At 40.8% G+C, this 12798-nt stretch overlaps 2 non-coding genes across 2 annotated transcripts; both read left to right on the forward strand.

Annotated features, from left to right (window-relative positions):
* Window positions 1-3936: 3936 nt before the first annotated feature.
* Window positions 3937-4007, forward strand: TRNAC-GCA. The gene has a single exon. It is a non-coding gene; the product is annotated as a tRNA-Cys (tRNA).
* Window positions 4008-4214: 207 nt separating this feature from the next.
* TRNAY-GUA lies at window positions 4215-4286 on the forward strand. The gene has a single exon. It is a non-coding gene; the product is annotated as a tRNA-Tyr (tRNA).
* The last annotated feature ends 8512 nt before the right edge of the window (window positions 4287-12798 follow it).

Consider the following 12798-nt stretch of genomic DNA (forward strand, 5'->3'; position numbering starts at 1 on the left):
TTTTTTTTTTTTTTTTTTTTTTTTTTTTTTTTTTTTTTTTTTTTTTTTTTTTGCTTTTGTCTTTTAATATTTGTTGTCTTGTCATGTTTCTGATCTTTCATTTTCTTGATACCTTGTGATATTTAATATGATCTTTCATTGTACTCTGCTTTATCTTTTAATTTTTGTTTAGAAATATTTTCACTTACTTCCAAATCTTTCATATATATTATTGGCTAATTTTTAATTCATTCTTACTTGTAAATCTTTTTTTTCTTTTATTTTGCTGTTGTTAATAGTATTCTGTATATTTTTTTTTCTTTTGATTTGGTTAGGCCTCTCTGGGGCCTATTTTTCTTCTTTGAATTGTAATAGATTCTTTTTTACCAATCTTTCTTGTTTCTGTATTTTTTTTCCTTTTAATTTTAGATTCTCTATATTTTTCTTCTATGATCCTTCTTTCCAAATCTTTTTGTTTCTTTATTTTTCTCCTTTTAATTCTAGATTAAGATATTATTAGTTTCTAATGTTTCTTAATATTTCTTTATTTTTCTTTATTTTTTCTCCTTTTAATTATGGATTTACATTCATATATATTATTTGTTTATAATTTAATTTATTTTGCTAATGATTTGCAAATTCAATATTCAGATATAATTGGTTGTGGTTTTCATAATGAAATTAGGATAAACTAAAAAGAATGATTTAATGTGTATCTTAACGACACATCCCTCTTCACGTAATTTTGAGTCTACCGGTCAAGGCCATTTTCGTTTCCTATCGGTCAAGGCTGTTAGATGATGAAAGTCCCATATCGGCTAATTTAGGGAATGATCATGGGTTTATAAACAAAGAATACTCTCTTCATTGGTATGATGCCTTTTGGAAAGCACAAAGTAAATCCACGAGAGCTTATGCTGAAAGTGGACAATATCATACCATTGTGGAGAGTCGTGATCGTCTAACATGGTATCATAGTCATGCCCTAAACTTAGTAAATCCTCAAATATCTCCAAAAAGAAAAAGCGAAGGTACACGAAGGCAATAAAAAATGACTAAGACTCCAAAAGGAGTCGAGACTCGATTAAGGGGAGGTGTTGGATGATGAAAGTCTATGATCATGAGTTTATAAATAAAGAGGTGTTGGATGATGACTCTCCATCAGTATGAGAGCTTATGCTCAAAGTGGACAATATCATACCATTGTATCACAAGGGGGTCCTTAGCTCAGTGGTAAAGAATTTGACTAGTGCTGCTGACTTGTTCGCTAGGTTAGAACAAGTGTTATGGTGCACAATCAATGTCCCATTAGTGCTGCTGACTTGTTCGCTAGGTTAGAACAAGTGTTATGGTGCACAATCAATGTCCCATTAGTGCTGCTGACTTGTTCGTTAGGTTAGAACAAGTGTAGCGGTGCACAATTGCTATCCCACTGCCACACAATCATGCTTGTACCTCTTTTTTCATGCTATCATTTTAGATAGGTCTTTTATTGTATCATAAGGGGGTTCTGAGCTCAGCGGTCGAGCATTTGATTGCAGATTAAGAGGTCACCGATTTGAACCTAGGGCCCTTTTCTTATTCTTTTCTCTCATCACTCTTCTGTAGTGCATTTTATTGTTTTCAACCTATTTCTTCGCTCACATTTTAAACACATTTCTCTCAATCGAGAATCAAACATGATGGTTTGAATTTTTGATGGCTTACTTGTTCGCTAGGTTAGAACAATTGATGTGGTGTACAATCAATGTCCCACTAGTGCTACTGACTTGTTCATTAGATTAGAACAAGGTTGTAGCGCACAATCTACACAAACGTTTTTTTTTAACACATTTCTCTCAATCGAGACTTGAACATGATGGTTTGAATTTTTCACAGTTTACTTGTTCGCTAGGTTAAAACAATTGATGTGGTCACAGTCAATGTCCCACTAGCGCTGCTGACTTGTTCTTTAGATTAGAACAAGTGTTGGCGTGCATAATCTGCACAATCTGCACAATCGTTGTCCCACTACTGCAAGAGTGTGATTGCATAATTGTTGTTCTACTACCAAATGGTTATGCTTGTACCATTTTTTCATGTTTTCATCTTAAATATGAATTTTATTATATCATAAGGAGATCCTTAGCTCAGTGGTAGAGCATTTGACGGTAGATCAAGAGGTCACAGATTCGAACTCAATAGGGCTATTTTCTTATTCTTTTCTCTCATCACTCTTCGTTTTCAATGTATTTTCTCGTTCATATTTTTGAAATATCTTTTTTCCCATCACTCTTCTGTGGTGCATTTTATTGTTCACAACATATTTCCTCGCTCACATTTGGTTTTTTTTAATCTTTTTTCTCATCACTCTTTGGTAGAGCTTTTGATTATTTTCAACGTATTCTTCGCTCACATTTTTCGAACATTTCAATCAATTGAGGCTCGAACGCATGCCAATGTTTTCTGCAAAGTCTGAATTTTTCATGGCTGATTTGTTCAATAGGTTAGAACAAGTGTTGTGTGCACAATCACTGTCAAACCTAGTGTTGTGCACCACACAATCGTTGTCCCACTGTCGTACGGTTATGCTTGTACCCCTTTTATCAGGTTATCATCTAGATAACTCGGTAGGGCCCACTAGTGTTCTAAGTGCTTGCTTGTACCCCTTTTATCATGCTATCATCTAGTCTGAATTCTGAATTTTTCACCGCTAACTTGTTCGATAGGTTAAAACAAGTGTTGTGGTGCACAACCGCTGTCTCACTGCCACATGATGATGCTTGTACCCCTTTTATCATACTATCATCTTAGATATGTCTTTTATTATATCTTAAGACCTTAGCTTAATGGTAGAGCATTTGACTGTAGATCAAGAGGTCATGAGTTTTAAACTCGGTAGGGCCCTTTTTTTTTAATATTTTCTTTCATCACTCTTTAGTAGTGCATTTGATTGTTTTCATTGTATTATTCGCTCACGTTTTTAAAACATTTCTCTCAATTGAGGCTCGAATGCACATTAAGGTTTTCTGCATAGTCTGAATTTTAAATTTTTCACCGATGACTTGTTTGATAGATTAGAACAAGTGTATTGGTGCACAATCACTGTCCCACCTAGTGTTGTGCACCGCACAATCGCTGTCCCACTGCCGCAAGATGATGCTTGTACCCCTTTTATCATGTTATGATGTTAGATAGGTCTTTTATTGTATCACAAGGGGGTCCTTAGCTCAGTGGTAGAGCATTTGATTGCATATTGTTCAGACCCAGTAGGGCCCTTTTTTTTTTTTTATTCTTTTCTCTCATCACTCTTTATTAGTGCATTTGATTGTTTTCATCGTATTATTTGCTCATGTTTTTTAATCATTTCTCTCAATTGAGGCTCAAATGCACGTCAAGGTTTTCTACATAGTCTGAATTCTAAATTTTTCACCGCTGACTTGTTTGATAGGTTAGAACAAGTGTATCAGTGCACAATCATTGTCCCACTTAATGTTGTGCATCGCACAATTGCTGTCCCACTGCCGCACGATGATGCTTGTACCCCTTTTATCATGTTATGATGTTAGATAGGTTTTTCATTGTATCATAAGGGGGTCCTTAGTTCAGTGGTAGAGCATTTGACTACAGATCAAGAGGTCATTGTTCGAACCCGGTAGGGCCCTTTTTTCCTTTTTTTTAATTCTTTTCTCTCATCACTCTTTATTAGTGCATTTGATTGTTTTCATCGTAATATTTGCTCATGTTTTTTAAACATCTCTCAATTGAGGGTCGAATGCACGTCAAGGTTTTCTGCATAGTCTGAATTCTGAATTTTTCACCACTGACTTGTTTGATAAGAACAAGTGTATCGGTGCACAATCACTGTCCCACTTAGTGTTGTGCACCACACAATTGCTGTCCCACTGCCGCACGATGATACTTGTACCTCTTTTATCATGTTATGATGTTAGATAGGTCTTTTATTATATCTCAAAAGGGTCCTTAGCTCAGTGGTAGAGCATTTGACTGCAGATCAAGAGGTCATGGTTCAAACCCGATAGGGCCCTTTCTTTTAATTCTTTTCTGTCATCACTCTTGGGTAGTGCATTTGATTGTTTTTATCGTATTATTCGCTCACGTTTTTTAAACATTTCACTCAATTGAGGCTCGAATGCACATAAGATTTACTACATAATCTGAATTTTGACTTGATGATGCTTGTACCCCTTTTATCATGCTATGATGTTAGATAGGTCTTCTATTGAATCACAAGGGGGTCCTTAGCTCAGTGGTAGAGCATTTGACTGTAGATCAAGAGGTCACCGGTTTGAACCCAGTAGGGCCCTTTCTTTTAATTCTCTCTCACTTGTTCTATACTATGATCTAAGATAGGTCTTTTATCGTATCATAAGGGGGTCCCTTAGTATCACGGTCACGCCCCTTTGTCATGTCTTTTCATTCTAGTGTGGTTGCAGGTTTCATTCTAGTGTATAGGGTTTCCTCAGATTGTACTAGGAGATATGACTAGTCAATTTCTCCCTACCCAAGGTTATATATGCTAAGCCTCTTTCTAAAATCTCTCTCTCTCCTCGTTTTCTAAAACCGCCTCTTTCTAAAATCTCTCTCTCTCCTCATTTTCTAAAACCTTCTTTTAAAACCGAGGCTAGAGGCTCGATCATACGTCGTTTGGCCGTAGGCGACGCAAGAACAAATTGGCTTAGCTCATTTGTCGTTGGAAAGTGAGTGCCGCACAATTGCTAGTCCGCTTGTGTCAAGTGGTATCAGAGCTTTGTTAGCTCCGTGACATAGTAAAGACCGAAACCATGTCGGCAACAAAGTCGACACCCAAAGCACAAGCCGATCGGCTTACGCTAATAGAGGAGGAAATACTGTTCCTCAAAGAAGTCCCTGACACCCTTTGCTTCCTGGAAGCACGGGTGACCGAACTGAGTGGGAAAGTCGTAGAAATCGACGCAATGGGCAACCGCTTGGATGGGTTGCCAATCGCAGAACTGATGTTTTGAGTGACCTCGCTCGAAGAAAGAGTTGCTCCTACGAGTAGCCCAAAACCGTTTGGTAGTCCGGATAGCTCTGTCGCGCACAAAGAGGGACGTGACGAAGAGTTCGACGTGCTACAAAATACAATGATGAGCTTGTTCAATGGATTAACTGATGAATTCAGAACAACAATGGACGACATCCAAGAATGGATGGCCTCCGAGCACTCGAATTGAAGTGCCCATGAAAGCCGTGGAGAACGTCACGGCTGGGCAAACTAATGCAGGATCCAACAAACTGAGATTCCCAGACCCTAGAGCCTTCAAAGGGAATCGGGACGCCAAGGAGTTGGAAAACTTCATCTTTGATGTCGAACAGTACTTTAAAGCCACAACAGCTTGTACCGACGACAAGAAGGTGACCGTAGCCTCGATGTATCTCATAGACGATGCCAAATTGTGGTGGCGTACGAAGGTGCAAGACATCAGGATGGATTGTGCACCATCGACTCGTGGGAGGACCTCAAGAAAGAGTTGAGGGAACAATTCCTCCCCGAAAACGCAGGACATATAGCAATAGAGAAACTAGTAGCCTTGAAACATACTGGAGGCATACGAGACTATGTCAGACATTTCTCAACCCTGATGCTAGATATCAGGGGCACATCAGAGAAGGACAAGGTGTTCTTCTTTATAAATGGGTTACAGCCGTGGGCCAAACAAAGCTACATGAGAACAAGGTCCAAACCCTAGCTGCCGCAATAGCCTGCGCCGAGAGACTCCTAGACTATGGGAACGAAGCGAGATCCCAAAGAAGAACGACACCGGCCCCAAACACTAGGGGCAAAACATACAAGTCACCAGGTCATCAAAATGGAAGCCCCAACAGACCGAATGGAGGTAACGACAGACTAAGCGGATGGACAGATAGACCTCCTCAGAACAACCAAGTGGGGACATCTCGAGGACCTTACTATCAAAGGAACCACCCAACGACGCCTTTACAATGCATGTTGTGTAAAGGTCCCCACAAAGTATCCTACTGTCCTCATCAGGCCTCTCTCACTGCGCTCCAAGTGTCCATTCAAGAGAGCAATGACGTAAGGGTCGAGAATATGTTAGACAAGAAGGAAGATCAAGACAATCCCCGAATGGGCGCACTTAAATTCTTGTCTGCCCTCCAACGGAAGGTCGAACCGAAGGAGATAATAGAGAAAGGGCTCATGTTCGTAGATGCGATAGTAAATTCTCGACCGAGCAAGAGCACTCTGATAGATTTAGGAGCAACCCACAACTTCATCGCCGATCAAGAAGCCCGAAGATTGGGACTCACCATAGGAAAGGACCCGGGGAAAATGAAAGCTGTTAACTTTGAGACCTTGCCTATTGTAGGAGTTTCCAAAAGAGTCCCCTTCAAAATAAGGGATTGGACGGGAGAGCTAGACCTTGTCGTGGTTCGCATGGACGACTTTGACATGGTACTTGGGATGGAGTTCCTCCTAGAACACAAAGTTATCCCAATGCCACTGGCGAAATGCTTGGTGATCACCGACCGCAACCCCACAGTAATACCTGCAAGCATCAAGCAACTAGGTAATCTTCGAATGATCTCGGCCATACAATTGAAAAGGGGACTCACACGAGAGGAACCTACATTTATGGCCATACCACTGATGGAAGAAGCGACCACTGAAGAAACTGTTCCAAATGAAATCAAGAAGGTATTAAACAGCTATGCTGACATAATGCCAGAGAGCTTACCCCAAACATTACCACCTCGTCAAGGCATTGATAATGAAATCGAACTCCTCCCCGGGGTTAAACCGCCAGCAAAGAATGCATACCGGATGGCTCCGTCCGAGCTAGCTGAATTGAGAAAACAACTGGATGAGTTGTTGACGGCGGGATTCATCCGCCCGGCAAAGGCACCTTACGGGGCCCCCATACTGTTCTAGAAGAAGAAGGATGGGACGTTGCATCTGTGCATAGACTATAGAGCCTTAAACAAGGTGACAATACGCAACAAATATCCACTGTCGATAATATCCAACTTGTTTGACCAACTTCACGGGGCCAAATACTTCACGAAGTTGGACTTGCGATCACGGTATTACCAAGTACGTATTGCCGAGGGGGACGAGCCCAAGACGACATGTGTAACAAGATATGGGGCCTTCGAATTCCTAGTAATGCCCTTTGGCTTGACAAACGCCCCAGCTACTTTCTTCACGTTGATGAACCAAGTTTTTTACGAATACTTGGATCAGTTCTTCATAGTATACCTCGACGACATAGTTGTCTACAGCACAACCCTAGAGGAACACAAAGTGCACTTGAAGCTGGTGTTTGACAAGCTACGGCAGAACCAACTGTATGTCAAGCAAGAAAAATGTGCCTTCGCGCAAACATGCATCAACTTCCTTGGACATGTGGTCAAATGTGGATAGATTAGCATTGATAGCGATAAGATAAAAGCTATCAAAGAATAGAAAGTTCCTACTTCCGTATCCGATGTGCAGTCCTTCTTAGGATTAGCCAACTACTATAGGCGGTTCGTCGAAGGGTTTTCACGACGAGCCGCCCCATTGACAGAGCTGTTGAAGAAAGACCACCCTTGGTCGTGGTCAGATAATTGTCAAATGGCCTTTGAGGATCTGAAAACAACCATGACGAGGGGTCCTGTCCTCGGGTTGGTAGATGTTATAAAGCCATTTGAAATAGAAACAAATGCTTCCAACTTTTCCCTAGGTGGGGTCCTTATTCAGGAAGGCCACCCCATCGCTTACGAAAGTCGAAAGCTCAATGATGCCGAACGGAGATACACTGTCTCTGAGAAAGAAATGCTGGTTGTAGTCCATTGTTTACAAGTCTGGAGACAGTATCTCTTGGGATCATAGTTCGTGGTGAAGACGGATAATAGCACCATTTGCCATTTCTTCGATCAACCAAAATGGATGGCAAAACAAGCCCGGTGGCAGGAGGCGTTGGCTGAATTCGACTTCAAGTTCAAACACAAAGCAGGGAAAAGTAATCAAGCAGCCGACGCACTGAGTCGAAAGGGCGAACATGTGGCCCTGTGCATGTTAGCCCATATTCACTCAAGTAAGATCGATGGATCGATGCACGACATCATCAAAGAACATCTGCATAAAGACCCATCGGCCAAAGCCTCATCGAACTAGCTAAAGCTGGGAAAACACGACAGTTTTGGGTTGAGGGAGACCTCCCGATGACAAAAGCAAACAGATTGTATGTCCCAAGAACGGAAGAACTGAGGAAGAATCTCATTCAGGAATGTCATGATACCTTATGGTCCGGACACCCTGGGTGGCAAAGAACATATGCCCTAATAAAAAAGGGGTACTTCTGGCCAAACATGCGAGACGACATCATGCAATACACCAAGACGTGCCTCATCTGTCAACAGGACAAAGTCGAGAAAGCCAAAGTCTCAAGACTCTTGGAACCTCTGCCTGTGCCAACAAAACTCTGGGAAAGTTTGTCTCTGGACTTCATAACACACCTCCCAAAAGTCGGGGAATATGACGCCATCTTGGTTATCGTAGACCGATTCTCAAAATATGCGACGTTCGTCCGCACTCCCAAATTATGCTCGGTGGAACTCACAGCCCAACTATTTTTCAAACACGTTGTAAAGTTATGGGGCATTCTGTCGAGCATCATTAGCGATAGGGATGGCAGATTCATTCTGACATTCTGGACTGAGTTATTCGCCTTCTTGGGAACAACCTTAAACATCTCCTCGAGTTATCACCCTCAAACCAATGGACAGACAGAACTGCTTAAAGATTACTTACGTCACTTCATCGACGCTCGACAGAAGACTTGGATACAACTATTAGATGTCGCCTAATTTTGCTTCAATTGTCAGACAAGCTCGTCTACGGGAAAGAGTCCCTTCGAAATTATAAGTGGACGACAAATGGCCTTACCCCATATTATTGATCTTCCTTATGCAGGAGAAAACCCTCAAGCTCAAAATTTCACAAGAGAATGGAAGCAGACAACAGATATAGCCCAAGTATATTTAGAGAAGGCTTTCAAGCACATGAAAAGGTGGGCGGACAAGAAGTGTCGCCCCCTTCAATTCCGAGCAGGAGATCAAGTTCTCATCAAGCGTCGCCCCCTTCAATCCCGGTTGAAGTCCTTAAAAAGATCGGGGCTACCTCCTACCGAGTTGCACTACCCGCATGGATGAAAATACACCCAGTAATTCATGTGAGCAACTTGAAGCCCTACCACCCCGACCCAGACGACGACCAACGAAATACAATCACGAGACCGAGCATCAATCTGAAACAAAAAGAAACCAAAGAAGTAGAGGAGATCCTAGCCGACAGGGTTAGGAAGATAGGAAGACCTGTACGGACGATTCGTGAATTCCTTGTCAAATGGAAGAATCTCCCTACAGAGGAAACCAGCTGGGAACGCGTCAAAGATCTGAACTCCGCGGCCACCCACATCGCAAGGTTTGAAAGTAGTCGGTTGACAGGGACCTCAACCAATTAGGTAGGGGAGGATGTCAGGGTCATGCTCGTCTAGGGCGTGTTGCCCATGGCCGCATGCCCATGACAAGCCAAACCCTTGTCATGTCTTTTCATTCTAGTGTTTTTACTTTTGTAGTTCTAGGGCGTATGACGCCTCAAAAATATCATGTTTAGGCCTGCCAGACATGAAATGCCTCAGAATGTACTATAGGGGGATATGACTAGTTGTCAACTTCTCCCTACCCAAGGTTATATATGCTAAGTCGTTGTTATCTCTCTCTTGCTTGCTTATATAACGTCTCTTTCAAAAATCTCTCTCTCTCCTCGTTTTCTAAAACCTTCTTTTAAAAAAGAGGCTAGAGGTTCGATCATACGTCGCTTGGCCGTAGGTGACGCATGAACAAATTGGCTTAGCTCACTTGTCGTTGGAAAGTGAGTGCCGCACAATTGCTAGTCCGCTGCCTTCAAAAGTGCGATTGTGTCACTTAGCTCAGTGGTAGAGCATTTGACTGTAGATCAAGAGGTCATTGGTTTGAACTCGGTAGGGCCCTTCCTTTAATTCTTTTCTCTCATCACTTTTTGGTAGTGCATTTTTAAACATTTCTCTCAATCGAGGCTCGAACGCACGTTAAGGTTTTTTGCATATTCTGAATTTTGAATTTTTCATTGCTGACTTGTTTGATAGGTTAGAACAAGTGTATCGATGCACAATCACTATCCCACCTAGTGTTGTACACCGCACAATCGTTGTCTCGGTGCATAATCATTGTCCCACCTAGTGTTTGTGCACCGCACAATCGCTGTCTCGGTGCACAATCATTGTCCCACCTAGTATTGTGCACCGCACAATCGCTGTCCCACTGCCGCACGATGATGCTTGTACCCCTTTTATCATGCTATGATCTTAGTTAGATCTTTTATTGTATCACAAGGTGGTCCTTAGCTCAGTGGTAGGGTATTTGATTGTAGATCAAGAGGTCACTGAATTGAACTCGGTATGACCCTTTTTTTTATTCTTTTCTTTCATCACTTTTTAGTAGTGCATTTGATTATTTTCAACGTATTCTTCGCTCACGTTTTTTAAAAACTTCTCTCAATCAAGGCTCGAACACACGCCAAGGTTTTCTATACAGTCTTAATTTTTCACCACTGACTTGTTCGATAGGTTAGAATAAGTGTTATGCACTACAGAATTGCTATTCCACTACCGCATGATGATTCTTGTACCCCTTTTTATCATACTATCATCTTAGATAGGTCTTTTATTGTATCACAAAGGGGTCCTTAGCATAGTGGTAGAGCCCTTTTATCATGCTATCATCTTAGATAGATCTTTTATTGTATCACAATAGGGTCCTTAGCTTAGTGGTAGAGCATTTGATTGCAAATCAATAGGTCATTGATTTGAACTCGATAGGGCCCCCCCTTTTTTTTTTTTCTTTCTTTTCTCTCATCACTTTTTGGTAGTAGGTTTTCTGCACAGTCTTAACTTTTCACCGCTGAATTGTTCGATAGGTTAGAACAAGTGTTGTGGTGCACAATCACTATGTCCTAAAACTCATCGTTTGTAAACAAAAACATATTCTATTTTCAATAAAGTTATTATTGATGTTTATTCAGTAAAGATTGTTATTGAATAAAGTGAATTTTACGATTATTAATCTAAATCCAATAAACTAGGAACACTCTGACTATAGTATGATTACTTGAACTATATGTAGAGACATAAGAGTGGATCAAGTTCAAGTATATAGCCAAAATGATTTATAGTACAGGGATAAGGCTGAGTACCTCATCCTAGGAACATTATGAATGCGACTTACTTTTGGATATGACATAAACAATGTGATCACTAAACTGTACATGCGGAGACATGTGAGCGGGGGCGTACTATGCAATGAGTATTGCATAAGATCGGACCATGAAAAAAATCACTCTCACTTTATAATGTCGTTTATTGTTGAGACTGATTTTCTTTTCATTCGATGACCTAGGTAACTCGATCTTAATCCTGAGTTAACCATGAACTCCTGTTTATTCATAATTATCTTTAGATTTGCATGGGTGAGAGTGGCTCGAGTTCGCCGACTCAATAGGCCTCCCATTTCAAGGGTAAGACTGGGTGAATGTCTGGGGACGTGGGGTGCAAGATGGAATTCACTCCTACCCACTTTTAGGGATAGAAGAGAGGTAGTTCCCTTAAGTACTGACTCCAGGTCTTGAACAAGGGGTCCACCCTCTCATTGGCCTGAGAGGGATTCGGTTTACTGGTTGGACCACAAACCAATTGTTCATTAGAGGACCAGCGAGACATAAGGAACAAGAAGTAATTTCAAGGGTAAAACGGTAAATTGACCCAGCTCTAGTTATGAACAATCTGTGAATGATCAACTCATTAATCATGGTTATATCAAATGGACAGAAATATATCTATAGTGAGGGGAGTGCAACTATTAAGCTATAGTGGAGTGTCCTAGTAGTTAACGAATGTTGGTTAACAAGGTTAATGAGTTTAACCAGTTAATCTTAGATCGTTGGAGCCCATGACCTATAGGTCCATTAGATCCCCCTATTAGCTCATATCAAACTAAACATAAAACAACATGACGAGTGAGTTCGAAGTGTTCGAATTCAAATTAGAGAATATGGGCTTAGTATATATGATATATTTAACCAATTTTTGTTTTATTTACGAATTAAACAATAATAGAGAATCCCAAATATTTAAATAAGGTTTAAATATTTTAATCAATGTATCGAACTTGATTAGGATTGACATTTTGTAACGCCTCTAATTTTCTTTAACCAGTGACATCACCCATGCATATATAACTCATTAAGCGGAAGCTCATCATAAATAACCTTGGAAGAGTCTTTCATCAAAGTTCATAAATCCAAAACAAAACCTATCTTCGAAAATAAACCTTCAATAACTGAATTCAAAATAAATCCAAATAAAATAAAACTCAATAAAACTGTCCAATAAAAGTAAACTCCTAAAAATATCTCATCTCCAACTTCCATGGTGTCCTTAGCTCCACCGTCAACCGTACATTGGCGCCTTTGAAAAATGTAGGTAGTACGTGGCTTGAGTATTTTATGAAATACTCAGTAAGTCACCCCACTGTTGGGGTTAGGAATGCAAACACATGCAACATATGAGCGGGACCTAACTTTTCATAAACTTTTCATAGCTTTGGGCGCTTTTCTATTTCGGGTAGGATTGGGTGTGTGTTACTCCTTCACACACGGCCCATGTACGTGTATATGAACCCACCAGGCGGGCTTGTAAACATACCCCTGGGCCTAACTTGGTCGGGCATAACGTGTAATAGCCCAAAAATAAATAAAGA

This window comes from Cucurbita moschata, unplaced genomic scaffold, assembly GCF_002738365.1.
Source record: "Cucurbita moschata cultivar Rifu unplaced genomic scaffold, Cmos_1.0 Cmo_Scf00003, whole genome shotgun sequence".
Lineage (NCBI taxonomy): Eukaryota > Viridiplantae > Streptophyta > Magnoliopsida > Cucurbitales > Cucurbitaceae > Cucurbita > Cucurbita moschata.